Source organism: Schistocerca gregaria, chromosome X (genome assembly GCF_023897955.1).
Source record: "Schistocerca gregaria isolate iqSchGreg1 chromosome X, iqSchGreg1.2, whole genome shotgun sequence".
NCBI classification, from domain to species: domain Eukaryota; kingdom Metazoa; phylum Arthropoda; class Insecta; order Orthoptera; family Acrididae; genus Schistocerca; species Schistocerca gregaria.
This window is the reverse complement of record NC_064931.1, coordinates 780,968,279-780,993,489: the sequence shown is the minus strand read 5'-3', so window position 1 is coordinate 780,993,489 and position 25,211 is coordinate 780,968,279. Positions and strand designations below refer to the sequence as shown.

Below are 25,211 nucleotides of genomic sequence, written 5' to 3'. Positions count from 1 at the left end.
ATTTTGAGTCCTCCACCTGATTACTATTTTCTCATCATATGTTACATACATCTTGGTATAGTACCTCTAAATGTGTAGAAATGAATATTTTGTGTCTTTTTGAAATGGGCACTGATACCATTTGGAGAAAACAACTAAATAATATCTTTCAGAACACTATTTCACTTTCTTCTGTTGCTGACTGTCCATTTGGATTGATTACAATACTAGTGTCATCTGCAGAAAGAACTAATTCTGCTTGTTGTACATTAGAAAGTTGTTTATATATATGAGAAACAACAGTGTACCTATAACTGATCCTTGTACAACCCTATATGCAATTTCACCCTTGTCAGAAGAATCTCCCCTGCTTGTTGTTGAGACTGATTTGGTGCAACATCCCACGACACTATCTTGTGCAAGCTCTGCATCTTCGACTAACTACTGCAACACACATCTACTTGAACCGGCATACTGTACTTCTCTCTTAGTACCCCTCTGCAATTTTTAACCCCCCCTCCCCCCCCCCCCCCCCCCCCACACACACATATATCCGTCCAAAACTAAACTGACAATTCTTTGATGTATCAGAATGTGTCCTATCAAGTGATCCCTTCTTTTAGTCACATAATGATACAAATTTCTTTTCTCCCCAGTTCTTTTCAATACCTCCTTATTAGTTATGCCATCTACACACGTGATCTTCAGCATTCTATTGAAGTACCATATTTTAAATGCTTCAATTCTCTCCTTGTCTGAACTGCTAATCATTCATGTTTCACTTCCCTACACAGCTGCACTCCAGACAAATGACTTCAGAAAATACCTAAAACTTCAATTTATACTCAGTGTACGTAAATTTCTTTATGCAGAACCACTTTACTTGCCACTGTGGCTATCATCAGTTATTTTACTTCCCAAATAGCAAAACTCATCTGCTATTTTTAGTGTCTCATTTCTTCATCTAATTCCTCCCTCGACTCAACTGGACTTCCACATCCTTTGCTGTCTCTGACAGAACTACAATGGCATCGGCATACCTCAAAGCTTTTATTGCTTCAGCTGAACTTTAATTCCTACTCCAAATTTTCTTTGGCTTCCTTTACTGGTAGTTCAGTGTACAGACTGAATAAAATCAGGGATAGGCTATAAACCTGTCACACTCTCTTCTAAACCACTGCTTCCTTTTCATGCCCTTTGACTCTTAGAAGTACCGTCTGGTTTCTGTACAAGTTGTAAATAGTATTTCGCCTCCTGTTTTTACACCTGTCACCTTGCGCGTTTCAAAGAGTGTATTCCAGTCAACATCGTCAAAAGCTTTCTCTTAAGTCTACAAGACCTATAAATGTGGGTTTGCCTTTTCTTTAACCCATCTTCTACGATAAGTATTGCCTCTTGTGTTCCTACATTTCTCCGGAATCCAAACTGATCTTCCCTGAGGATGGTTTCTATAGGTCTCTCCATTCTTCTGTAAATAATTGGTGTCCGTATTTTGGAACCATGATTTATAAGGGGCAATAAAAAAGTTGCCATTTGAGGGTGTTGCTGCAACACATATGCACTGTAGCATGACTCCAATGCAGGTATATAAGCAATGGTATGGAGGCTAGGAATCAGTGTGGCATTTGTGTGTTTCTGACATGCATGTGATAAATACAGAAACATGGACTATGGTGACATTATTACCAAATGTGTCCACACAGGACCATCTTGCTGTTATCTTCTTGGATACCAAAGATTCAGATAGTGAAGGCTGACGAAAATTTAATAGTCATGGGTGACTGGAATTCGGTAGTAGGAAAAGGGAGAGAAGGAAACGTAGTAGGTGAATATGGACTGGGGCAATGAAATGAAAGAGGAAGCCGTCTGGTAGAATTTTGCACAGAGCACAACTTAATCATAGCTAACACTTGGTTCAAGAACCATAAAAGAAGGCTGTATACATGGAAGAAGCCTGGAGATACTGACAGGTTTCAGATAGATTATATGATGGTAAGACAGAGATTTAGGAACCAGGTTTTAAATTGTAAGACATTTCCAGGGGCAGATGTGGACTCTGACCACAATCTATTGGTTACGACCTGTATATTAAAACTAAAGAAACTGCAAAAAGGTGGGAATTTAAGGAGATGGGACCTGGATAAACTAAAAGAACCAGAAGTTGTACAGAGTTTCAGGGAGAGCATAAGAGAGCAATTGACAGGAATGGGGGAAAGAAATACGGTAGAAGAAGAATGGGTAGCTTTGAGGGATAAAGTAGTGAAGGCAGCAGAGGATCAAGTAGGTAAAAAGATGAAGGCTAGTAGAAATCCTTGGGTAACAGAAGAAATATTGAATTTAATTGATGAAAGGAGAAAATATAAAAATGCAGTAAATGAAGCAGGCAAAAAGGAATACAAACGTCTCAAAAATAACATCGACAGGAAGTGCAAAATGGCTAAGCAGGGATGACTAGAGGACAAATGTAAGGATGTAGAGGCTTATCTCACTAAGGGTAAGATAGATACTGCCTACAGTAAAATTAAAGAGACCTTTGGAGATAAGAGAACCACTTGTATGAACATCAAGAGCTCAAATGGAAACCCAGTTCTAAGCAAAGAAGGAAAAGCAGAAAGGTGGAAGGAGTATATAGAGGGTCTATACAAGGGCGATGTACTTGAGGACAATATTATGGAAATGGAAGAGGATGTAGATGAAGATGAAATGGGAGATACGATACTGCATGAAGAGTTTGACAGAGCACTGAAAGACCTGAGTCGAAACAAGGCCCCCGGAGTAGACAACATTCCATTGGAACTACTGACAGCCTTGGGAGAGCCAGTCCTGACAAAACTCTACCATCTGGTGAGCAAGATGTAAGAGACAGGCAAAATACACTCAGACTTCAAGAAGACTATAATAATTCCAATCCCAAAGAAAGCAGGTGTTGACAGATGTGAAAATTACCGAACTATCAGTTTAATAAGTCACAGCTGCAAAATACTAACGCGAATTCTTTACAGACAAATGGAAAATCTAGTAGAAGCCGACCTCGGGGAAGATCAGTTTGTATTCCGTAGGAATATTGGAACACGAGAGGCAATACTGACCCTACGATTTATCTTAGAAGCTAGATTAAGGAAAGGCAAACGTTTCTAGCATTTGTAGACTTAGAGAAAGCTTTTGACAATGTTGATTGGAATACTCTCTTTCAAATTCTGAAGGTAGCAGGGGTAAAATACAGGGAGCGAAAGGCTATTTACAATTTGTACAGAAACCAGATGGCAGTCATAAGAGTCGAGGGGCATGAAAGGGAAGCAGTGGTTGGGAAAGAAGTGAGACAGGGTTGTAGCCTCTCCCCGATGTTATTCAATCTGTATATTGAGCAAGCAGTGAAGGAAACAAAAGAAAAATTCGGAGTAGGTATTAAAATCCATGGAGAAGAAATAAAAATGTTGAGGTTCGCCGATGACATTTTAATTCTGTCAGAGACAGCAAAGGACTTGGAAGAGGAGTTGAATGGAATGGATAGTGTCTTGAAAGGAGGATATAAGATGAATACCAACAAAAGCAAAACGAGGATAATGGAATGTAGTCGAATAAAGTCGGGTGATGCTGAGGGAATTAGGTTAGGAACTGAGACAATTAAAGTAGTAAAGGAGTTTTGCTATTTGGGGAGCAAAATAACTGATGATGGTCGAAGTAGAGAGGATATAAAATGTAGACTGGCAACGGCAAGGAAAGCGTTTCTGAAGAAGAGAAATTTGTTAACATTGAGTATAGATTTAACTGTCAGGAAGTTATTTCTGAAAGTATTTGTATGGAGTGTAGCCATGTATGGAAGTGAAACATGGACGATAAATAGTTTGGACAAGAAGAGAATAGAAGCTTTCGAAATGTGGTGCTACAGAAGAATGCTGAAGATTAGATGGGTGGATCACATAACTAATGAGGAAGTATTGAATAGGATTGGAGAGAAGAGAAGTTTGTGGCACAACTTGACCAGAAGAAGGGATCGGTTGGTAGGACATGTTCTGAGGCATCAAGGGATCACCAATTTAGTATTAGAGGGCAGCGTGGAGGGTAAAAATCGTAGAGGGAGACTAAGAGATGAATACGCTAAGCAGATTCAGAAGGATGTAGGTTGCAGTAGGTACTGGGAGATGAAGAAGCTTGCACAAGATAGAGTAGCATGGAGAGCTGCATCAAACCAGTCTCAGGACTGAAGACCACAACAACAACAACAACCAAAGAAAAAACACCAGCAAACATCCACCAGAGAATGAAGCATGTGTATGGAGCAGCGCATCTGTCAGAAACCACCATTGAGGAAAGGTGCGCCAAGTTCTGTCTGGCCATGATTCAACACAACATGCCAGTATATCATCCATATGTCAACCAAGTGGGACACATTCAGGCAACCACCCTGCTGTTCTGATCTCTCCCAATGCAATTACCACACCTTCATACCCTTAAAACAGGCTGTGAAGGGTCAACAATTCCTGTTAGACAAGGATGCACAGCGGGCAGTTGCGGACTTTTTCATGCAGGAGGACACTGTGTTTCACCAAATGAATACCTTCAACCTGGTGCATTGGTGGGATGATTGCCTCAATGCTCACTGCAATGTTGCCTAACTTGCACACCGATTCTAGACTGTACGGCCTCAAACAGACTTTTTGATTGTCCTTTATATTAAACTGATAGTTTGATAATATTCACACCTCTCAGCACCTGCTTTCTGTGAAACTGGAATTATTACATTGTTCTTAAAGGTCGACGCTTTTTCTCCTGTCTCATACATTTTGCACACAGGTGGAATAGTTTTGCCACAGGTGACTCTTTCAAGGATATCAGCAGTTTTGAGGAAACGTCGTCTACTCCAGGGGTCTTGTTATGGCTTTATTCTTTCAGTACTCTGTCAAATTCTTCTTGCAGTATCATTTCTCCCATCTGATCTTCCTCTACTTCCTCTTCCCTTTCAAGTTCATTTCCCTTGTACATCGCCTCTATTAACTTCCACTCCATATCATCCTTCCCTTCTTTGTGTAGTATTGGTTTTCCATCTGAGTTCCCATACTTGCACTGGTTGATTTATTAAGCAAAACTTTCTGCTTACTTTTGGTTAGACATGACATTTTCAAATGGCTGGCTATACCATCAGTTCCACAAAACGTCAGTTTATCTAGGAGGATATTGTCATACACACAATCAAATGCCTTAGATAAGCCACAAAAAAATACCAACCAGTGCTACTTTGTTATTTAATGCTTGTAAAATTCAGTGAGTGAATGCACCAATGGCACTCCCAACTGAGCATCTCTTCTGAAATCGAAACAGCGATTTACTAAAGATATTATTGTTAAAACTGTGTGCCCGACCGAGACTCGAACTCGGGACCTTTGCCTTTCGCGGGCAAGTGCTCTAGCAACTGAGCTACCGAAGCACTTCAGTAGCTCAGTTGGTAGAGCACTTGCCCGCGAAAGGCAAAGGTCCCGAGTTCGAGTCTCGGTCGGGCACACAGTTTTAATCTGCCAGGAAGTTTGATATCAGCGCACACTCCGCTGCAGAGTGAAAATCTCGTTCTGGATATTATTGTTCTTCAGGTGGGATATTATTCTAGGAAATATAACCTTATCAAAAAATTTCAAAAATGATGTCAGTAGTTATTGACATCTCTTGTATTACCTTTCTTATAGGGGGTTTAACAACAGCATATTTCCAGCTATCAATCTTAGTTAGTGATGCACTACAGATGTATTTTTTAAAAAAAGTAGCACTTGTTATATGGGAACAAGTCTGCAGTGCTCCGTTGTAAACTAAAACAGTGTGAGAGTGTTGCACAGATGCTCAACAAATTACAGTGGTAGACACTACAAGATAGGTGGCGTGCATAATGGTGAGGTTTACTACTGATTTTGAGAGAGTAGGACAAGAGTTGGACAACATATTACTTCCTCCCACATACATCTCGAAAAATGCCCACAATGAAAAACTTTGAGGAATTGGAGCTGATACAGAGGCTTACCGAAAATCATTCTATTCACATGCCATTCCCAAGTGGAACAGGGGAAGGGACGATCAATTAAGATCAATTAACGGTATCAGAAGTATCCTCCGCCGCACACAGTTAGGTGGCTTGTGGAGTATTCATGTAAATGTAGGAACACCATCTAATCCACGTGAGCTTTTATTTTCGAGAGAACATAAAATTTTCTTAGTTTCAGGAGAAGTGGGTGAAACATTCATATGATTGAATTTCATGCGAGTCGCTTTTTTCCAACATGCTGCTCTGATTGTTTTCTTGAATTGCTTTTCCCTGTACTTTTACTACATTTAAGAAATGGTTATTTAACATATCTGCTACTTTGACTGATTATAGACCTTCCATTTGAATCAACAGTGATGTTATCTTGTGTCTCATTCCACCTCATTCCATATAGACTTGAGCATATTGCTTGAATTAATGATTTCTGACATAATGTGCATGTTTCTTGATTTTTTAATAACTTTTCTTACAATTTTTGGGTAGTTTTTATAGTGTACTACTACCGAAAGATTTTTACTTCATTCACAAGATACCTTAACCCCTTCTAGTGAGCCATAGTTTTCTACATGGCTAGTTCAATGTCCTTTCAGATTAATTTATGAGGAAAGCTATTTTGAAACTATGATACGAATTGAACATAGAATATATTGAATTTTGTGCCCAACTAACTGTGCAGCATGACCAGAGAGAGCATTTGTTATTGGGTACGTATTTACTTTCTAGCTTTAAGCTTCAACAAAGAAAACATCTTTATCCACCCAGTCAATTAAAGAGATCAAATGGGAAAATCCAAATAAGGTATCCAGATCATTTTTCCTATCAGAATCCTTCAGAAAAATCTACATTGGAAACACCACAGACTATTAACTGCTTGTTACCGTCTGACAGATAGCTTGATAAGGAATCTACCCTAGCTGGAATCTTTACACTGTTACAGCTAAAAAGGAACTTTTCTGTCAGTATTAATTGACAAGCACACACTTCTATGTGCTTATCACTATAAATTCTATATGTTTCAATGTTTCTGAACTTGTATATACAAAAACTACTCTATCTTTTCCTGATTAGTTCTACATACGTAAGATGCTAGAGTGTAATCTTCTGTATTTAACTTCCCTAACCCTGTGGTCATGTGATGCTCAGAGAGGCACAGAATGTCTATTAACTTTTCAGATCTAGCATATATGAAATGATAAGAGACTCAAGTATAGCTCCAGAATAGGCATGCTCTAAGAAATTTAAATTAAAACTGCTATATAATATTACCTCCTCCTGCTTGGATGTCAAGAAGTTTCATAAATAATAATGCACCAAGCTGTTTGATAAATAATTCAAAATACAAGATACAGTACTGTATATTGTGGATATTATTAATGACCTTCCAAGAATATCCATTTCCACAGAACAAGCTTCAAAAGACTGATCAATGCAAAATCTATGGGTACCAACGTTTTCATTTCAATATACCTTCCTAATGTAAGTGGTAACTCTCCCTTTCTTCATGCCTGGCCTGCAATAACCATATGCAAAGTTATATCTATCCATATTCAGCACTTCTACATCTGTTGTCAAATCATGTTTGTAAACACATATTATACCTACATGATTTCCAGGCCTTAATTCATCTAAAGAAATCATTAGTTCATTGATTCTATTTTTGTTTGGATGCAAACATCAAACGCCAAGACTCAGGTCGAGAAAAAGTTTTCTCCAGACAACGCGACTAATCCAGACATCACCTGCAGACCATAGGATACAACTCTGGCATAGCTCATCATCAGAGAAATATTGGGACAACCCCAAGGAAGAACTTGCTATAGGTCATCATCTCCCATGCACAACATGGAAGGTACTCAATAGACTTAGAACTGGCGTATCTCGATGTAAGGAGAACATGAAGAAATGGGGATACATCTCAGGGGACGAACTATGTGAATGTGGTGAACCTCAAGACCATCAGCACCTACTCAACTGCAGGAAACTGTCGGAACCTGTGTCCATGGACGATCTGATTATCGCCAATGATAAGGCAGTCTGTGCAGCGGAATACTGGGCAGCACATGGAATATAAAGACGCACATATTCTCTGTAATACTTGTAATATATATGCTATGTATGATATGCTATGTACTATAAGTTATATTTAATATGTTATGTTCTGGACACGTATAAATAAATAAATGAATTTTTGAACTCTCTCACATTTTGATGCAGTATGTTTATTTTAACCCCCTTCTTATCTTAACATATTTTAAGCTTAAAAATGTCAGCTGTATTTACTTATTTCACTACTAATAGCCTGAAAACTTAATTTAACGTAAAAAACTGTCCAGGTGCTAGTAAGAATTGCACGCCGAGGATTTTGTACAAACCCAATTATGTGCATAGACATTTCATCCATTCCAGGAATTGAGGATCTCTACTATTTTTTACCATTATCAACAATGATGCTGGCAACATATTGGTCCCTGTGATTCCAAGAGTTTCAATAATGTTTTAGTTTTAAGTTTCAAGTCAGTTAACACAAGACACAGGAAATATTTTTTTCGTATCTACTGTGAAACATTGTTTCTTGGCGAACTTCACAGTTCTAGGGCAATGGGAAGTACCCTGTAGGTTTTGGTGAGTGTGTTTGAGAGTATCAGAATATGTGACATAAATGGCAGTATCTTTTGGTTGCATGGCTTAGAAGCTTACATTCATCACACCAGTAAATGACTATAGGCCTTATTATGTGACATAAATTTCAATTTGCTACATCTTCCTGCTCCTGAGAAATAGGGTTTTGAAAAGTCAGAGAGGCAAGCAGACAGACGATCAACAAAGTGATCCTATAAGAGCTCTGTTTTTACTGACTGTGGCATGGAACCTTAAAAGGTACTACACTCACACCAGTAACTACAAGGAAATGCCCACAAGTGTCACAGTCCCCAAGCACCTTTAAAGAGTCTGCTATCAACCCAGCCATCTTCCCTTTCTGATTCCCCCTGAGATGTAGGCCATGCCTTGTAAAACACCGCCTATCATCACCAGAAATCAATGCTATGTTTGATCCTCAACCTGAATGAAGCACTCACTTGCTGAGGCAACACACAGAGCTCTTCAGCTAGGGATGATCAATAACATCCCAGAACAAGAACAAACTCAACATTTGTACAGCTTATTGCTTAAGTTATCTTTACCATGTCATTCTTTATGCTGTAACCACAGTCCCTGTCAACACCATTTCCTGCTCCATCCACTATTACACCATGATCCCCCTGACCAAAATCTTTGCACAAAGCACTTATTCCCTCAATCACTTTGCTAAGACTTGCACTTGGCTTTAAAACAAAATTGCGACCTTATTTCCTAGCTCTTCTTGTAACAGCTAGCCTACACTTCTTCCACAACTGCTATCTAATAGCAGGTCTTCCTCCTCTTCCCTACTTTTCCTGCAGCCACTGGTTTCTTGTTGAATGTCCAGTGTGCCTTGGCTGCATCTACATCTCCTTAAATAACTGAGGTAGCAGTGCAAATTATTTTTTGTCCCAATGAGGAAGCTGTCTAATACTGTTCTCATCCTCTGGCTCCTGTCCCTTGGTACTACTTCCCACTTCTTATTACTCTTATTCCTCCTTAAACATTCCACTTCTTTTCTAACACTATCAAGCCCTGCCTTAAGGGTCCAAATTTTTCACACCTGTTCGGGTATTATTTTTTTTTTTTTTTTTTTTTTTGTGTGTGTGTGTGTGTGTGTGTGTGTGTGTGTGTGTGTGTGTGTGTGTGTACTGTGCAAGACTCTGAAATACCACGCAAGAGCCTCCCTCATATCACGATTTCCCGCGACATTACATTTTCCTGGATGAAGCCATCTATCACAACAGCTGCACTGCACCCCATAACTATGGCAGCTCAAACACTTTGCACTCACGAAATTCCAGCATGCTGGAGTACCTGTGGGTCAACAACTTCTGTTAATCGGTACAATGAAAAAACAGTTCAAAGGTACAAGTTTTAATTTTTTTATTCGCTCGGATACTAATTTCGGGCCGGGAACCATTTTCAATTTTTTTCATATCATCTTGACATAGTCAAAAACGGTATTTCCAAAGATGTGAAAACCATTTCAAAAATTACAGATTACCTGTGTGCACTGTAACTGTTCTTTGCAATTTTTTTACATGGTTTCCAAATCATCAGACATATCATCTTTTTACTGTTACAATGGTTTACAAATGGGTCCCTGCCCGAAACTAGTCATCAAAAAAACTAAACTTTGCAACTTTGGACTGGTTTTTCGTTGTATTGACTTTGCACTCAAGTTTGTTTAAAAAACAAATCTGAACATGGGGCCACTAGAAAAGTAAACTCTGGACCCACCAGATAAGTAAACCCTTAAACACTTCAGTCAGGAAGTGAAGTTATATAGTATGTTATGTGTACAGTTTTCACGTCACAAGTCAGTTAAAATGCAGTAAAATGGAAATTCACCGATCCCTGCACAGCGAAAAATTAGGCTTTGGAGATGCATATATTCGACAAAACATTTAAACGATGGTTTGGAAAAAACAAGTCAGAAAAAGAAGTCTTCGGTTACTCAGCTTAACAGGATGCTAATGCATGTATAGAATACTAAATTTCTTTAAATATTGTACTTGATACTTACGAAAAATGACTATTTGTGCACACATGGTCACAGTTCAGCCACTCGATCACAGATATTATTCTATCAACAACAATTTACGTAGTGTGATCAAAAAGTAACGATGGTTTCTAAATTTCGCGCGCATTATATATCCGATTTTAAAATCTGAATGTTCTTGATGTATGTTTGCATATTCACATATTTTGAACATTTAAATTATTTTTCACAGCCAAAAAGATCGTAAATGTTTTAGAGTGCTTGGCGAATTTTTACTTCCGAAAAAGATGGATCAAAGGATTTGCATTAAATTTTGCCTGAAAAATGGAATAAAGTGCAGCACCAAATTCGAAATGTTGACTGTGGCTTTTGGCGAATCTACTATTGAATAAGACAAGAGTTTGCGACGGCGCCCCTGGACGCCCTAGCACCACAGTCACTGTTAACAATGTGGAAGAAGGAAAGAAAACGACAATGTGGAAGAAGGAAAGAAGACTGTTCTGAAACCACCATCACAATGGTTGCTGATGATTCCGGCATATATTTTTTCTCATGCCAAGCAATTTTTTAGAATGTTTAGGACATGAAGCGTGTAGCGGCAAAGTTTGTTCCGAAATTGAATTTCGACCAAAAACGACGTCGCGTAATTGTCGCTCACGAACTGCCAAGCAATTTTTTAAGATGTTTAGGACATGAAACGTGTAGCGGCATAGTTTGTTCCGAAATTGTTGAATTTCGACCAATAACGACGTCGCGTAATTGTCGCTCACGAACTGCTGAATGAAGTTGACAACGATCCAGAACTTCCAAATCAGATTACAACAGGTGACGGGTATGACGTCGAAATCAAGGCCCATTCGTTCCAATGAAAACTGCTTGAAAAGCCAAAACCGAAAAAAATTCAACAACTTCGATTACGATGGGATAGTACATCATGAATTCCAGTCTTCTGGTCATTCAGTCTATAGGGAATACTGCCTGAAAATTATGCGCCCTTTTCGTGAAGCAATCCGAAGAAAATGACCAGAATTGTGGCAAAACCACTCATGGAAATTGCGTCACCGAAGGGCCCCCGATTGTTCGTGATTTTTGGATAAAAAACGAAACCGGTATGTCGCTCCCCTCAGCCACCATTTTTGCCGAACATGGACCCTGCGACTTCTTTCTATTCCCGTGGCTGGAGAGAATCATGGAAGGAAGTTGTTTATCCACCATTGATCTCAATGGAACTGAAAACTATACCGAAATATGAGTTCTCGAAGTGCGTCCAAGATAGATAGGAAAAAAGTGCTGGCGCAAGTATATTCTCTCTGAAGGGGACAAAGTTGGTGTATAATTAAACATTCTTTAAGCAAAACAAAAATTTCCGTTCCTGTATGATCATACCTCGTGGATATTCATATTTAGCACTGTCATTTCTAAAGCTTCTTTATTTATGTTTTAGTTGTAGATGTGGACGTGTTTAAAACTAGATTTTTATAATTTCATTTAGCACAGTGCTGTTGAGCTTTATATTGAATGCCACAAAATGCAAACAACAACAACCACCACCACCACCATAAACTTCAACAAGAGGCAGTAGCAACACCAAAATCAAACAAACAAATTTCACCTGTTGAGCAAAAGACACTTTTTCCAGGTATCAACCAACTGTATCATAATAAAACTTTTGTGATCACATTGTTTGCATTAAATTCAGAATTTCCAGTGTCACAATACTGATTTAAAAAAAGTGCTTTGAACGCACAGTGCTTTTTAACAGGGACTCCACATCATGGTGCAAATGTCATTTTTCACCTCAACAAATGAAGGTGAAAGAAGTGATATGGTGGAGATAAACATCTCAGGACTGACTGTATATTAAACCCTATAAAACTGGATCCATAGTCTGTCACTTTAGCACTGAGCCACTAAGCCAAATAAAGTACACATAATTCTGCTATTTACAAGAAAATGCTAGACAGGGGGAAGACAATAAGTTGTGGTGTTTCCAATGAACTCACTGAGTAGAATATTGTGTGTACCATAGATGGGAGCTTCACCTTGTTATTGTGGAACAGAAGTGTAGTATTTATTGCACATATGTTTGCGACAAGGGGAAAAATTATGAGCCAGTCATCATTGCTATGTAATTGTGTAAAAACAGAGGAAACATTTATATTTTGTTAAAACTTGTAGTCTATGGAAGCTCGAATTACAGTGCAAAAAGAATATGACTTTGCGTACTGAGAGTTGTCCATTTCCTGACACACAAGATTTGACAATATGCCCACTATGTAAAAGTGCTATTTCTTTCTTGCTTGTGAAAAAAATATGCACTTAATTGAGTCGTTATACATTATTTTATGTGATTTGCATTGTAGATAAGTTATTTAGTGTCCAAATAGCTCCAAAAGTTGTGATGTATCTAATTGTTTTGTATTATCAGTGAGATACTGAATCATTGAAAAATCAGTTTGCTGAACCTTTTAGATCTAATTTATTCACAATTAATGTTTTAAGATAGACATTTCAATTATATGACTCTTAGGATTAAGTTTTAATGTCATTAGAACTTTTGTTCTGTTTTAACTACTTTTATTTACAAGACTGAGTAAATATATACTGTAACTCTTACAGATGCAAAGTTTTGAAAGTTATGCTCTTGTTAACATTTGCAGTACAGTTGAGTTTTACCATAGTTCCCTCTGTGTAGCTATCATTGAAAAATGTGAATATTGCTGTCAGAAAGCTAGAATGGGAATGTGTGGATTTTAAATAACGTTTTCAGGTGGGCAACTGCAACTTGGTGGAGAACTGTGTTCCTAATGTGACTGTCTTCTAGGCAAGTAAGAGTCTGTGACATAGACAGAAAAATCACATACCTGTGGACAAGATGTTATGCCATGCATGCAGAGCTTAAATGTGCAAAATTTGAGCTATGGATGCAGATGGAAGAAAAAAACGAGGAGATAAGATGAGAAAAGATAACAGAGAAAAGGTGGAACAAGAAAAACAAGGATGAGAAAATGGTACAAACAAAAGGTGAAAAGAGGTTAGTTTAACAAGCTCCTTCATTATCAAACTGAAAATACAAGTTACATGTTGTCTGAGGAAAAAAGATGATTTGGGGGGGGGGGGGGGGGGGGGGGTCATTCAAATGAAGCAGCAGGAAAATGTTTCAGGCAGTATGAAAAAGAAATGTGACAGGAAAACACAAGTCTTGCAGCTAGATGTAGGCCAACTGCTACATGAAAAATTAAACACAAAGTATCAGTTAAGAAGAATCGTGAAATCAATCTGTTAAAAGTCTTGACCACGTACAAGTCTCTATCTAGTAATCTGAATATGAAGAAAAAAATACTGATAGTTGGGGAGAAGGTAAGAACATGGTTGAGAACGTGAGACACCATTGTCATTCACAGGAACTACTTGGAAACATTAGAAGCTACTGTTCGCAGAGATGTGGAAAAAGTAGAGCTCAGTCACCATACCTAACCTAAAAGTAGTGTACATTAAATTAACTGTGAAGTGAAAAGTGCTGATGACTCTGAACATGGCTCACACTAGTGGCGTGACAACTGGAGCTATTCAAATGTGGGGATGAAAGCTTGACATACACCTTCACAGGAGAACCAAAGACAGATTTTCTAGTTGAAACCGCAAGAACAGATCATAATCACATATTACAGAATTTTTGTTGTTACTAGTGTCAGGTGTCAACCGTTTCTGAGGTTAAGTTGTCAGTCAGGTAAGCAGTACGGAAAGAGATTCAAATTAAAGTCTAAAAACAACAGCACAATGCAAATTAAGAAATCATTTAATTGTACAAGTAAATACTGAATGGCTAATAAAGATTCTTATTCTTATTTAGTAAAATGCATCCAAATATTATAAGTAAATTAGTTTCATCCCTGCCGAAATGAATTAGGAAGTGAAAAACTAGTTTATGTGATATTCCTGTTCGACATCATACAAAAATAGGAATAAGAATGATAAATGTCTTACATTTTAATTTAGCAACATGCAGCTTTCTATAATATATATATAAAATCATTATGGCAACATGACAAGTTTCATGTACGTGACGCAATAGATAGTAATAAATTCAACAAAAGAATAGTAAAGTAATATTTGGATGGAACACCACGAAGTTCACAGATCCTTACTAGGACTTTCTGAAAGTTTCTGCAAAAACTCTACACACTTCCATACCACATTTCAGACTAGAGGAGACATATAGTGTGTTAGGATTTCAATATTAATTTTCTGGTGGGATGGGAGAAAAAATGAGATGTATATAAATTACTTAATACTTATAAGGTGGTATCAGTAGTAAACTTTCCCACTTAAAATTTCTACTCATAATATTACACTAATAGATAAAAGTATAGTACATGAACTCCTTCTTTCAGCAAGTTACCTTCACCCAATTCTAAATGAACATTTAGCCAACAGCAGTCAATTAGCCATATTAGACAAGATAATTACTCAATATCAGTTACCAATTCAAAATTCAATGCATTATTAGACAAATATCCCTTTACGAGACCTATCTTAGTCAAAAAATCATAAAATGTTTGACCAATGCTGCATTAGAACAAGTTCGTTCAATGAAGACAATTAAAATCATTCACTGTAAGATCAGAAAACTATGCAGATTGATTAGAATGAGAAAATGTGTGAAATAGCTGTAGCTCTGTAAATAGTAACTATTAGTTTCAAGAAAAATTGTAAAAAAAAAAAAAATCAGGAGTTTTATGCTTTATGTCAAAAATTAATAATCCTGAGAGTAAAATTGAAACTGTACGGTGGATAATTTACAGTGCAACTGGGAAGTATGCGGACCATGATGGTCCAGTTATTAAAATTATTGGCTGAATGACTGACTACAGCTTGTACACAGCATTTTTGACAACTGATTTCTGTACGTAACACAGCAGATTAGTGCAGAACTCGGCTCAAATGGCAAATCGTAATATATGTTTCATGTAGTATCACAACTATGCAAGTCAGATTTGTGATACTCCAACTACCTACTGAGAAATTAAGACAATTAATTTTTGTTTTTTAAATAAGTTGTTATGGTGTTGGCAATATTTCAAGCAATATATCTAAAAGTGAGTTTTAAAGCTTCTAAACTCAGTCAAGTGTGGAATGAATAACTTTTGCAAGAGAGGGAATTTAGACTGATATTAACAATTATTGGTCAGTTTCACTGCTAACACTGAGTAAAATTTTGAAGGAAGTAATGCACTCAAGACCAGTTTAAATTGTTGTAAAAATAAGATTTTGAATTAGTCATAATTTGGATTCCATTCAAAATATTGTTTCAGTTCACCAGCAACCATAAAACAGAACATTTTATTGTGAAAGATCATTCTACCATGCCTGACTACAGAAATAAATTTTTACTTAAATTTAATGAAATCGTTGGTACAAGTTATAAATAGTGTACTCATATTTAACTAAAAGAAAATAGAGCGTAATGTTAGGAAGTTCCACATGTTTAGATAAAAAGATATCACCTAACCACTAACAAGCAAGACAATAGAATATTGTGGCTACTATGAACTGTAATTATTTACCAATTTTATTTCCTGAGGGTCACACATATCGTTTTGTGCAATGAACATCACAATTATTAGAGGAATCTGGTGCCAGCGATGACAAGCAGAAGCTACAATGTACTTAAAACAGGTTCAGTGTGGTAAAGAAAACAATTTTTTGTTTTATAATTTATCTGTCTTTCTGATTATGAGTGAACACACTATTATCTCTCCTTTCTAGAAGACTGTCAGTCTTTTGTTAAAAATCCTCAGTGACAGTTATAGGTCCTTTTCCCAGCATGCATGTTAGGTTTGTAGGGTCCCTTGTGGCATACAATGACAGCCACACAACAAGGCCTGATTACTAGAATATCTGAAACCTATCATCTTCTACCAGTGGATAACAGAAAAACATATTCATAAATATATTACTTATCTAAATCAAGAACTGTACCCTTTGACTTTATTTGAGTTCTCTGAACCACTTTCTCCTGCTGAGTAATGTGTATTTCATTTTTAGCTATTATTGTTTTTTTACTCCATTAAAACTATTTAAATCTGTGAGACAATTCTTTTCTGAAAAAAAGCACAGAAAACTAACAATAGAATAAACAGTCATTATTTATTGTATATGCTGATTAGTAAGACGTGTACAATGAAATGTAATGTAATGTAAACACTATTTTACAGTATATTGCATGATATACAAGGTGTCCCAGGAGAAATGGTCGGTATTCAGGAATATGACAAGGGGGGGGGGGGGGGGGGTAAAAAAAAAAAAAAAAAGTAATTTGAACATAATGCCCTATTCTGAGTGGTTTCCAAGATAGGACACAGTTAATGTACATTTGTTTTAAGCTAGTTACATGGATGTATGTGTCTTATCTGCTCAATCTCTTTGATGGGACAGAGTTACTTGAATTTTTTGAAAAATTCGTTTGTTGTACACCTTGACGACATTCCTCTGACCAAGCAGACTGCAATGTACTTCCAGCAATGGAACCCCTCAACATTTTGCCAGATGTGTGACTTAACCTAATAGCTGAACTGGTCTTGATAGTACAATTAACTGGCCACCAAGATTCACATACCCTACACCATCGGATTTTTGTTTGTGGGGTTAGATCAAGCCTGAGATGTACAAACGAAAGGTGAATACAAAAAATGAACTGCTTGATCACATCCTGGACGTTGCTTTCAGTCATCAAATGTTCTGCCAAATGTACAAATGCATTGAAGTTGACAATGGGATATCTGAACATTTATTGTGAACTGTACAACAGTTGTAATGTGACCTGTATGATAATGCTTAGAACGAATTTATTAAAAATATTCCTCACTTTATACTTTGTAAAATGTATGTTGTAATGTTTACTATCTGTTATACATGACTAAACCTGACAGTGTACTGAATAATACAGAAGATATATAACAATATGCATTAAATGTGTTCTGTCTCTGAAAACATTCAGACTAGGGCTTATGTCTATTTGAAGTTTTTTGCTTCAAATAAGCATTCCTGTCATATCTCTGAACAATGACCATTCCTCCTAGGACACCATGTCTATGGACAATAATGATGATACAACGAAGATAATAGATAAGAGACAGGAATATTTTTTATGGTGGTAAAAAAAAAACAGGTATGATGTGTGAAATATTTTAAAAAAATTAAAATTTAATATTTAAGTGTAGAACCATATTTAAACAGACTTCGCAAACCATTACAGAACATCTAGGAATTTGTCCTATGTAATATGAATGTGGCATATCAGGAGATGATAGACCATCTATATGTCACAACATCCTCTTCCAAACTATATCAGTTTTTAATTTAGTATGTTTTTCTGCCAACACAAGTCCCATTAAGCATAAAACACTTCAAATTGATACGTGCATCTTATTCCAAAGGGTCGTTCAATGGATAGGTGTTCTTGACTGTTGAGTCTCACCATAGTGGTTCATTGTTTTGCTTGAAGCAGATTTAATGTATTGATGGTCACAGAAAGATTTCCACTGTGTAATTGATTTGACTTTTACATCAACATGAATAGGAAGGGTTGCATTTGTAATAATCTTGTGCTGCTGCTGCTTTAATACTGATTTTGTGTTAAGCTACAGGATTGGCCCCCTACGCTGGAAATTACAGGGAACAAGGGAATGGGAGGTTGAGTTCATCATTTATATGAATGGATCTGGGAGTCACCTTTATTTTAACTTTTTAAGAATGTTCTTGTTACATAGACATCATAAAATGGTCAACTGTGATACAGGAAAATAATACTGATTCATTTTGATATTCCTTACATACAGACCTGATGCAAGCTTCACTAATTTTGCTAGGAAATGCCTTCACCAAGCAGTTGTTTTACATAGTTTCAAGTACATCTCCTTAAGAGATGCTTTCATTTTTGTGACACTCTCGCACTACTCCTTAGAAGTTTCAACATGTTTAATTTCCCACTGTTTATCAGTTACCATTCTCAAAAACATGTGTACTTAATTCTTATATGTTACACAATACCATCATATTGCTTACCCAATTACAATACTTTAGAGGTAACACTTGCCACCTGACAATCTCAATTTTTTCACTTTTTCTTGATTTATTTTTGATATTTTCAATTAAAAACTATGAATATTTATAGGAGTGTACATCTGGCAAAATACTGATACAAAGTATTGATATTATTAACTGCAATCATGTAGTACAAAAATTTATTATTGCTGAAGTGCTATTTCCTTGTTGTTCTTTTTTTCCCTCCTTCTCTCTACTGGCATGATAAACTTTTCATTGATACCACTATTAAGTAGCTTAATGTCTACTTCTGTTTTTCTTGCAAAACTATATGGCATTCTAATTTCACTTTTTCTGAACATTAATGAAGTAAACTTTTTATAATAATCCCTTCCATTGTTTTTCTAAGCTGCCATAGAAGGGGTGCTTAACGAATGCCTAGACAGAGACTCAAAAAAGTACTATGTAATTAAATTACTACATCAGCCTCACACTACTGAATAACACGCTACAATGGAACACAAAGTCTCACGAAAATACAATTTAGAAACACAAGAGAGATTTTTCCATGAACGTACTTCATAGTTAAATTACATACTCAAAATTATACTCAGTATTCAATTGTTAAACTAGCCCCAGAAGTAAGTAATTGAAAACAATTAGTTCAGTTGTACTGTACCACTATTTCTAACTGACCACTACATTTGGTATCTCTTAAACGAAGGTTGGAACTTTAATTCTGACAACTATTTATTTACAGCTCATACAAAATAGATACGTGTTTCAAAGTTTTACTGGCCTTCAGAGTAGTCACCAGCACTGTAAATAACCTGTTGCCAGTGATGTGGAAGTCGTAGGATACTCTTAGCAATGCCAATTGTGTTGACAGTTCAAGTGGTGTGGTCTATTGCCCGATGAGTTTGCAGCAGTTCCGAAGCGAATGCCGTAAAGTGTTTCCTTCAGTTTAGAATCTAGTTGAACTCATGAGGTGAGGGCTTCGGTCAGGGGAGTGCAGTAGGTGGTATAGCACTTAGAAGCCCCATCAGTCAAACAAATCAGTAACAGCTTGCACTGTATGTGCTTCAGCATTGTCCTGCAAAATGATGGTCAGGTCCTGCAGAAAATGTCATCACTTCTGTCTCTATGCTGTTCATTTTTGGAACGCAACCTATGACCAGCTTAGAGACAGAAGTGATGACACTTTCTGCAGGATTTGACCATCATTTTGCAGGACAATGCTCAAGCATGTACAGTGCAAGCTGTAACTGATTTGTTTGACTGATGGGGCTGAAGTGCTATACCACCTACTGCACTCCCCTGACTTAAGCTCTCATGAGATCAACTAGATTTCTAGACTGAAGGAAACACTTCACGGCATTCGCTTCAGAACTGCTAAAAACTCGTCGGGCACTAGACCGCGCCATTCGAACTGTCAACACAACTGGCACTGCAAAGAGTATCCTACGACTTCCATATCGCTGGCAATGGGTTATAAACAATGCTGGTGACTACTTTGAAGGTCAGTAAAACTTTGGAACATGTCTCTATTTTGTATGAGCTGTAAATAAATAGTTGCCACTATTAAAGTTCCAACCCTCGTACTTAAAAAGTGTTACGAACACCTAAAAGCTGACTGGTGGAATAAAACCTAGTGGATCACATCATGTAGCGATAATTTAAATTTCATGTGTAAAAAGCCTTATAGCTCATAATCAACAAGTAACAAATGATGTTAGAAGTGTGCTATGGTACTCTTGTACAAAAAGCTCCAACTACATGATACATACACCCTGATTTCAAGATGATAAGGCCCCATTAGTTTCAAACCTGAAACAAAAAGAAAACATTATAAAGTAAACGTTCTCTCATTTCATAAATGATAAAAATAAATATGGCAGTTGGAAATAAATGTATTTGGTTTTTCAATCTTTAAAATCAGATGAACCATGCAGTTATTAGAATCCACAGTACACCACTCAAACAGGAAAAGCCTGGCAGTACAACATGATTCAACTATTTGCATATAATCTATTTACATTTCCTGAAAATAAGGAGCAAATGGGCAGAAAATATGACAATCTGCAGTGACCAAATTGTACAGCAGTACGGAAAAATCTGTGCACAAGTAGCTGCAGATTAACTTAGTTCTGCTGATTCGCTTCTGTGTAACAAGGAATTAAAACAACTCCAAAATAAACAATCCAACCACAAGTGAATTATGGCCAATAATTTGATTTATCAATGCATGTCAGCAGGACCATGACGACTGATGAAATGTTAAATGTTTCTTTTGTCATTGTGGAATTAACCTGGTACAAAAAAACACAGAGTGCAAAAAGCAGAGGGTGAGGAGGATGGCATTCAGGTTCATCTTAGAGGATTTACTTGAGCTGACAATTTCAGTACCATCTGTCAAACACTTTCTAAACTGATACGTGCCATCTAGAATCTCTGATATTTCTAGCTGATATCTGAAATTATCTTGATTCACAACAATGAAGTCCCCACACATTGCTATTGCAATTACTGGGCTGTTTGGAACCTGATGTGCGGACTTTAACAGTCCTCTCAACTGTTGCCTGTGGCCCTGTACCCATCAATATTACCTATTCTTCCAACATCGAGATGTAACTTGGTGTATCAACAACTATTCATACAAGTTGGAGATTGTAGGAGGTTCCACATCATTCTCAACAGGCCTGTGTAAACACTAAACAAAGAACAAACCAAGCTGCTGTTGGTCAAACCACAACAACCTGAAAAACTACTTTGTTTAGTGACTCGAAATAAAAATGTAAAATTTGAAATATATTTGCAAAAGTTGTTAAGAAATGTGTCATGCAAAAAAACTTTTTAAACTCAGGCTTTACTCTCCAGCCCTAGTATACCCTAGTGTTCATCTGCCACTTACCTACTTTGCCTCCTCCCATATATTACCTCCAGCACCCCATTGTTGATTTATACACAGAAAAGGAACCCACTGTTTTGAGAACTAGGAGTGCTATAACTCTTTTTGTGTGTTTCTGTTGGTAGTACCAAGAGCTGTACCTCCTAATCTTAAGCACTACCCAGCCTATATTATCTCTGTGAAGTAAACTAGTTTCAGTGCTGGCTTTTCCTTTTTATATAATATGAACATTACAATTTTAAGACACTAAAATGCACTGGAAAGTATGAAAACCATTCAGGTGAAGTGAAGAGAGGCTTGATGACCTAATCTAGGTATCCTGATGTTTTTCCCAAATAATTCCATGTGAAGGCCAAAACTGTCCCTACATAGTGTTCATCAATTGCTACATTGCATTAAGATAGGCAACTATACACATCCATATTGTTCCAGCATATTTTCTAATGTTATCTACTCATCTTCCATTACAGGTTGTAATCTTGATCTTTCCTTAGCTCTTGGAATCAAGAAAAAAAATTCCATGGTCCCCCTACCACCAATTTGTCTGGCTACATGTGTGATCTGCCCACATTAATTTTCATTACAGTCACACTGTTGTGTCTCCTGCTCCAGTTTGTTACATAATAAATTTGTCTTTTGTCTCTACTTGCATTTTCAAACGTGTATCATCCAACTAATCGCTGAAACACCTTCAGTTTTTTAATATGATTTGCATTAAAAGTCCACATCTCACTGCATGGTTTTACACAGCTTCTGTAAACTTCCCTATATGAATGAATCAGAACCTTAGGTTTGACAGCCCTAATTTGTTCACCAGAAGATCTCCAGGCCATTTGTCTCTTCGGTTGATTTTCTGTTTGCCCCCCACCCCAGTCCAGCAATTATCTACAACCACTCTAAAAATGAAAAACTCATTACCTTCATTCTTCATTTGTACTACTATTTTTGCCTTACTGTAACTGACTTTTGCCAACAGCTTTGTTGTTCCGAGCACTGTTGGCAAGTGGGGTGCACTCAGCTCTCGTGAGGGAAACTGAGGAGCTACTTGATTGAGATGTAGCGGCTGTGGTCTCATAAACTGACATATGGCCAAGAGAGTGGTGTGTTGACCCCATGACCCTCCATATCAGCATCCAGTGACGCCTGTGGGTTGAGGACGACACGGCGGCCGAGCTTTGTTTAGTAACTGACTTTTAGATCTAATTCCAAATAATTTCTATTAAATTCTTCCATTCATTGTTGACATTTATCTGTACTAGAGCCAAGTAGTACAAAGTCAACAGCCAAATGAAAGTGGTGGTTCAGATAGGTTCCATTAAAACATATTTATACTTCCTTTTTTTGCAGTTTAAGGATATGTAAGCTTCCACCAGGACTGTCAAAAAAAGTTTTGGTGGTATGGAATCTCCTTGCTCAACTCCTCTTTCAATTCTGAATTTCTCACTCTCCTCATGAAAATAGAGTAGTGATACACACTGAAGTGCCAAAGAAGCTGGTATAGGCATGTGTATTCAAATATTATTGTATTTACACATCTAATTCCATAAGACCAAACTGAGGAGCAAACCTGCAAGGTCATGGAACGTGTCAATACATGAAATTACAACATAAAGGTAATAACAGATAAAATAAAATTTTTATGAACCCAAAACAAATCAAGCCATAAGTTTCAGTATACACAGTCAACAATATACAATAGGAATCAGCTTAATTTTTCAAGGAATTCCTCAAGACAATAGGAAAGACCCATGAGGAAACTCTTCAGTTTCGATTTAAAAGCACATTGATTACTGCAAAGATTTTTTAATTCTTGTGGTAGCTTACTGAAAATGAATGCAGCAGTAGTATACTGCACACCTTTCTGCACAAGAGATAAGGAAGTGTGATACAAATGTAGATTTGATTTCTGCCTAGTATTAACTGAGTGAAAGCTGCTAACTCTTGGGAATAAGCTGATACTGTTAACAAGAAATGACAGTAAAGAATATATATATTGAGATGCCAATGTCAGAACACCCAGACTAGTGAACAGGGGTCGACAAGAGGCTTGCGAACTTACACCACTTATTGCCCAAACTGCCCATTTCTGAGCCAAGATCCCACAAGAATGGGACCAACGACGACTGAAGAGAATCATTCAAGGTGACAGAAGTGCAACCCTTCAGCAAATTGCTGCAGCTTTCAATGCTGGGCCATCAACAAGTGTCACCGTGTGAACCATTCAATGAAACATCATCGACATGAGCTTTTGCAGCCGAAGGCCCACTCGTGTACCCTTGATGACTGCAGGACGCAAAGCTTTACGCCTCATCTGGGCCCGTCAACACAGAGGCTTGTCTCAAATTGTACAGAGCAGATGGACGTGTATGGGTATGGAGACAATCTCATGAATCCATGCACCCTGTATGTCAGCAGGGGACTGTTCAAGCTGGTGGAGGCTCTGTTACGGTGTATGGCATGTGCAGTTGGAGTGATATGGGTCTGCTGATACATAAGCATTCTGTCTGATCACCTGCAGCCATTCATGTCCATTGTGCATTCCGATGGATTTGGGCAATTCCAGCAGGGCAATGCGACACCCCGCACATCCAGAATTTCTACAGAGCAGCTACAGGAACATTCTCCTGAGTTTAAACACTTTCGCTGGCCACCAGACTCTCCAGACATTAACATTATTGAGCATAAGTGGGACACATTGCAACATGTTGTTCAGTACGGATTTCCATCCCCTCGTACTCTCACGGATTTATGGACAGCCCTGAAGGAGTCACGGTGACAAATTCCCTCCAGCACTACTTCAGACATTAGTTGAGTCCATGCCAAGTCGTGTCGTGGCACTTCTGCGTGCTTGCGGGAGCCCTACTCGATATTAGGCAGGCATACCAGGTTCTTTGGCTCTTCAGTAAATATACATATGCGCAATGGACAAAAAATTAGTTACCACCATGCTAATATCATGTAACACTGGGTTGGTCACAGCATGCAAAACTTCAGGCGTTCACAATGTGCAGTCCAAGGCTTGGGCATAGTGCATAGTGCAGCATTTCATTTATCAGTACAATGTGACACTTTCTTACAGCATTTGGTACAGCTTATCTTGGTCAGCATGACTTTCTTGATTTTGGCAAAATCATGGTGTAAGTGCTGTTTATACTTCGTTATTTGTACACTGTATAAAGGATGTTCACAAGCCCAGTGGCTGTTTGCAGAAAAAGAGGCAGTATGGTGATATATTGCCGCAATCCTTGAAAAATAAATAGGAATTGCAGGGGAGAAGGATGAGAGCTCTCAATATCTATCACGCAGTCACATAATTAACGGATACTGCAAAAGATTTAGTGGACACAAAAACAGCTAAAAATTATATCTTTCAACACATAATTTTGACAGGAGTCATTATTCTGTACATTAAAAAGGACTTTGTGTTAAATACACATGCATGGAAGATGTAATGGAATTGGTGGTATGAATTGGAATTGGTAGTGTGAATAGCAATTTTTTTATAGTTGCACACATTATTGCATTGTCAGTTACAGCAGTTTTTGATGGAACTGAATGAAGAGTATGGAGACGTTATACACTACCGCAAAGTGCAATGGCTAAGTCAAACAACATGCCTAGAACAA

The 25,211-nt window shown here is 37.5% G+C and overlaps 1 protein-coding gene across 3 annotated transcripts in view; it reads right to left on the bottom strand.

Moving 5' to 3' along the window:
- LOC126299458 (transcriptional activator protein Pur-beta) overlaps positions 1-25,211 on the bottom strand; it is a 332,144-nt gene that overhangs the window by 149,799 nt on the left and 157,134 nt on the right. The window contains exon 2 of one of the 3 annotated variants that reach the window (XM_049991378.1): positions 20,465-20,504. The exons of the other annotated variants lie outside the window; for them this stretch is intronic. The gene's annotated coding sequence lies outside the window, so the exon portion shown is untranslated. The remainder of the gene's footprint in view (positions 1-20,464; positions 20,505-25,211) is intronic. 3 annotated transcript variants of the gene reach the window in all.